The sequence below is a fragment of the Eschrichtius robustus genome, chromosome 1, assembly GCF_028021215.1.
Source record: "Eschrichtius robustus isolate mEscRob2 chromosome 1, mEscRob2.pri, whole genome shotgun sequence".
Taxonomy (NCBI): domain Eukaryota; kingdom Metazoa; phylum Chordata; class Mammalia; order Artiodactyla; family Eschrichtiidae; genus Eschrichtius; species Eschrichtius robustus.
In genome coordinates, this window is record NC_090824.1 from 170711117 (window position 1) to 170716596 (window position 5480).

At 38.4% G+C, this 5480-nt stretch overlaps 1 pseudogene; it reads right to left on the minus strand.

Moving 5' to 3' along the window:
- Nucleotides 1-2858: 2858 nt before the first annotated feature.
- Nucleotides 2859-4291, minus strand: LOC137765058 (eIF-2-alpha kinase GCN2 pseudogene; annotated as a pseudogene).
- Between the last annotated feature and the right edge of the window lie 1189 nt (nt 4292-5480).

Consider the following 5480-nt stretch of genomic DNA (forward strand, 5'->3'; position numbering starts at 1 on the left):
GCTAGGAAACTAAATGTTTCTAAAATACAAATATGGTACCAATTCAAAGACAAAAGGGACGTTTTTGGTTAAAATGATATTACATTGAGTCCAATACAAATACCTTAGTAAAATTATGTGTAGCCAAAAAACTTTTGGAAATAGAATCAAATGAAAAACAAAAGTAAAGTTTTAAAGAAAAACCAGGCCTAATATTTAATAGTTTTTGTTAGTAGAATCACAGTATTAGTGGGGAGGAGGACTTTAGTATGTTACCCATTGTTTGGTCTAAAATAAAATATATACACTGCCTCAGGAAATTTTGTCTGAAAATTGAATCTGCATTATGGACTAGCTTCTCAGTGAAGAACCTCAAGCTGAATGATGAGGGTGACTTGTTAAAGAAAAATAAAATAAAGAGTTTGTATTGTTAGGAAAACAATAAAAATTACAAGCCTGCATATTTTGTTCTCAGAAGTTCCCTTTGGAACAAAAAAAGCACAAACACCCTAGTATACTACCTACCCTGGTCTGAGGGCTTTCTTTCTTTGCTACTTTGTTCCCCTGTTTCTGAACACTTCTCCTCCCCTTATACCCGTGGACCCCGTCTGTAATCTAACATCCAATTCTTATCAGAATTTTCTGTCCCCTGAATCAATCCTGTCAACTCCTTAAAGCTAATTTTGTATAGAACAAGATTTATTTAAACAATCTTTCTGACAAATTTATTTAAAGACTCCTAATTTAGAAGGAAGAAAAGCACACTTAAGAGGTAACTAAATAATTTAGTGATTCTCACAAGGAGACCTAAGGGAAAACTTAGGAGTGCACATGGGTACTTATTTTTTCTGCTTTATTGAGGTATAAATGACAAATAAAATTGTAAGATAATTAAAGTGTGCAACAGGATGATTTGATATACATCTACGTTGTGAAAGGATTCCCCTCCCTCCAGTCAAGTTAATTAACATATCCATCACCTAACATATTTGCCTTTTTTCTTTTTGTGGTGAGAACATTTAAGTTTTACTCTTTTAGCAAATTTCAGTTATACAAAACTGAAACTGATAACTGAGTGTTATCAACTCATAGTCACCATGTTATACATTCGATCCTCAGACCTTATTCATCTCATAACTGACTTTTTCCTTTTTACCAGCCTCTTATTTCCCCCATCTGCAGTCCCTGGAAACCACTTTTCTACTCTGTTTCTATGTGTTCAACTTTTTTTTAGATTCCGCATCTAAGTGATACTGTAACCGAAAGTGGGGTCTGGCTGCTGACCACTCAAAAGCCAATAAAGGGGCAAGGTTGGTGGAAAGGAAAGTTTGCTTTATTTTGGATGCCAGCAAGTGTGGGGGAGGGCGGATGCCTGTCCATAGGCCAACTCACCCCCACTGAAAATCAGGGGGCAAGAGCTTTTATAGACAGAGGGAGGGGGCTACATGCAGAAATAGCACAGTCAGCTCTGACAGTCATCTTGAAATTGGTCATTGGTGGTCTGATCAGCGTCATCTTTTTTTTTTTTTAATTAATTTATTTATTTATTTTATTTATTTATGGCTGTGTTGGGTCTTCGTTGCTGTGCGAGGGCTTTCTCTAGTTGTGGCAAGTGGGGGCCCCTCTTCATCACGGTGCGCGGGCCTCTCACTATCGCGGCCTCTCTTGTTGCGGAGCACAGGCTCCAGACGCGCAGGCTCAGTAATTGTGGCTCACGGGCCCAGTTGCTCCGCGGCATGTGGGATCTTCCCAGACCAGGGCTCGAACCCGTGTCCCCTGCATTGGCAGGCAGATTCTCAACCACTGCGCCACCAGGGAAGCCCTGATCAGCGTCATCTTGATTGTTTTTAAGTACAATTAATCTTTATTTCCAGGGTAGGTTTGTTTCCATTTCTTGAGGCCAATTCTCGGAATTGTGGCAGCTTATGTCATGGCTACAGTCTGGTCATCACGAAGTTAACTTCTCCACCTGGTGTGGGTTTCAGTATCTACAAGACAGCTCACAGGATATGGCTCAGAATATTATCTATAGCCCTTGAGAAGGATATGGCTCAGAATATTATCTATAGCCCATAGTCAAAGATCCTTGACTATGCTTAATGACTAAACTATTATTGTTTGGTCTCCTTTGACTCTTGTCCTTTGTTTCTGCATTTTCTCACTTCTCTGATTAAACTTATTCTTTGGCTAAAGTTTTTCCACAGACAAAAGGCAGGCGGAGGACATGGGTGGCATAGACCATAGGGTCCTGCTCCATTTCAATACCATACAGTGTTTGTCTTTGTCTGGCTTATTTCATTTAGCATAATGCCTTCTAGGTTATCCACATTGTCAAAAATGACAGGATTTCCATTTTTTATAAGGCTGAGTAATATTCCTCTGTGTGTGTGTGTGTGTGTGTGTGTGTGTGTTTGTGTCTGTAAGTGTATCTAATAATTTCTTGATTATTCTTCCACTGACAGACAGGTTGTTTTCATACCTTGGTTATTGTGAATAATGCTGCAGTGAACATGGGAGTACAGCTATCTCTTTGAGATAATGTTTTTGTTTCCTTCGGATATATACTCAGACGTGGGATTGCTAGATCATATGGTAGGTCTATTTTAATTTTTTGAGGAACCTCAAAAACTGTTTTCCACTGTGGCTGTACCAGCTTACATTCCCATCATGTGTGCATAAGAGTTCCCTTTTTTAAATATGAAAGCATTTATTGTGTTCAAAAAGATAAATTTATAATATATTACACATGAAAAACTTACAACTTACTTTGTAGGACAGCTTCTTAGAATGTAAAGTTAATTTTAAATTACAATGAATGTGCAACAATTTATAGTATAAGCTCCTGTCTTTTTGAACAATGTAATGATCATTCTTGAGAATTAAAATAAGTTTCTGTAGTATTCATCGCTGTAGCTATACAGGAATAGCACAGACACATTTTTTTCTACTTTGATGTTATAAATTTCATCACAGACTAATTTGAGGTATCTTTATTTTGACAAGCATGACAGCAGCTACTTCACAGTTGTGTTAAATGCCTGTTCATCAGCATCCCACTCTAATGATAAAAACTGTAAGATTGTTTCTTTGGGTAGATCCACAGCCAAAATTTCAATTTCACTGCTTTTCTGATGTAAGTTGGCAAGGCAGGTATGAAGTGTTTTTATCTGAGTTTCATACCATCCCCTAGTGCTGGCTGACAGCTTCTCTGGGACAATCACACTCACAATATGAACAAGTGTTGCTTCATGGATTTCAACAAACCTGAAGCATTTGAAAATGACCCCTTCAGATTTTGTACTGCAAGATTTTCAGAAACTTCTCTGATAGTCCTTTTGTAACCGAGCAGGACCCAAGGGGCCTTCCTGTGACACCTGCCCCCGACGTCCTCCACTTGCCTCTTGCCTGTAGAAAAACTTTAGCCAAAGAATTAATTTAATCAGAGGAGTGAGAAAAATGCAGAAGCAAAGAAAAGCAGTCAATAAGACAAAATAATAATAGTTTAGTCATTAAACAAAGTCAAGGACCTCTAGTTCCTCCTCAAGGGCTATAGATAATATCCTGAGCCATGTACTTTGAGCTGTTTTGCAGATACACAAACCCCAACCAGGTGGAAGAAGTTAACTGCATGATGACCAGACTGTAGCCATGACATAAACTGCTCCATCTTACACAATTCCAAGAACTGGCCTCAAGGAAATGGGAACAAACAGACCCTGGAACTGAAGATTAACTGTACTTAAAACAATCAAGATGACACTGATCAGACCACCACAAGACCATATTCAAGTTGATTGTCAGAGTTGACTGTGCTGTTCTGCATGTAGCCCACTCCCTCCACTTACAGCCCCTGAAACTTCCCTTTAAAATCTCATGCCCCTTGATTGGCAGTTGGGAGTTGGTTCTTTGTGACATGAGTCCACCTTCTTCCCAGGATTGCTGGCCTCCTAAATAAAACAACCTTTCATTTCTACCAATACTTGTATCTTGAGTATTGGCTTTCAAGCAGTGAGCAGCCAAATCTAAGTTTAGTAACACTTTCATCACTGACTTTATTCCTCAGTTTCTGCCCAACATGGACCACGAGATTGGACTCCAGCACTCATTTCTCTGTTAGCCATTCCTTCTCAAAAGATTTAACCTTGACATGGCTTCCTTCTTTATCTGAGACAAGGGTCACATAGGTGAGATCATCATGTCTGCAGTACTCCTGTAATTCCTCTTGGGACTGTGACAAGTCATACATGATTTCTGCTGTGATTCTCGCTGACCAGAGTTTCTGGGCTTGGTTGATGGCTCTGGTCATGGACATCTGGCCAGCACTCACAACAAGGAGGTCACAAGAGCTTATTATAACAGGTTCTTCCAGGTTGAGGACAGCAGATTCCCTTTTCTCAACATCCTTGCCAACACCTATTATCACTTGCCTTTTTGTTAATAGTCCTCCTAAGTGGTGTGAGGTAATATTGCAGTTTTGATTTGCATTTCTCTGATGATTAGTGATGTTAAGCCCCTTTTTATGTGCCTGTTAGCCATTCGTATGTCTTCTCTGGAAAAACTCTATTCCAATCTTTTGCCCATATTTTAATTGGGTTGTTTGTAGGTTTTTTGCTATTAAGTTGTATGAGCTCCTTGTATATTTTGGATATTAATCTCTCAACAGATATGTGGTTTGAAATATGTTCTTCCATTCCATAGGTTGCGTTTTCATTTTGTTGATGGTTTCCTTTGCTGAGCAGAAACTTTTTCCCCACATTTGGTTCACTGGTATAATAGTAGCAGAAATAATATTGTCAAGTTTATAACAACTCTGAATTGAAAGGTATGAAACAAAAAATGAATATATAGAATAAACAGATTATAGAATTATCCATGGGAGAAAAACCTTCTGTGATAAATGACTTCTGACCTTTTAAAAAATATTCATTTATTTATTTATTTGGCTGTGTGGGGTCTTAGCTGCAACACAGGGGATCTTTGTTGCTGTGTGTGGGATCTTCATCGTGGTGTGCAGGATCTTTAGCTGCAGCATGTGGAATCTTTAGTTGCAATATGCGAACTCTTAGTTGTAGCACATTCCTTGATCAGAGATTGAACCCGGGCCCCCTGCATTGGGAGTGCAGAGTCTTAGCCACCGGACCACCAGAGAAGTCCCGACTTCTGACTTTTTAGCAGTATTCAGTTGGGAGTTCCAGGAACTGAAATATTTTGTCTTAAGTTTCAGTAGTTTTCTGTAGAAGACTTAGCTTTGTTTCCCTAGAAACTTGATGATAATTTTTCAGAGACACATAATCAACAAATTATTCTCTGCCCCATTTAAAAATTGCATTCATTATTTACCAAAAAAGATGAAAAATATAATAAATTTTAGAAATATTTATTTCAAATGTATTAATAAAATAGGTCTTTGACACTGCAATTTTTAGTTTCCTGGAAAATTCACTTATGTGGAATGGCTTATTCTCTGACAGGGGCACAGTACAAGATTTTTAGTTTTATAT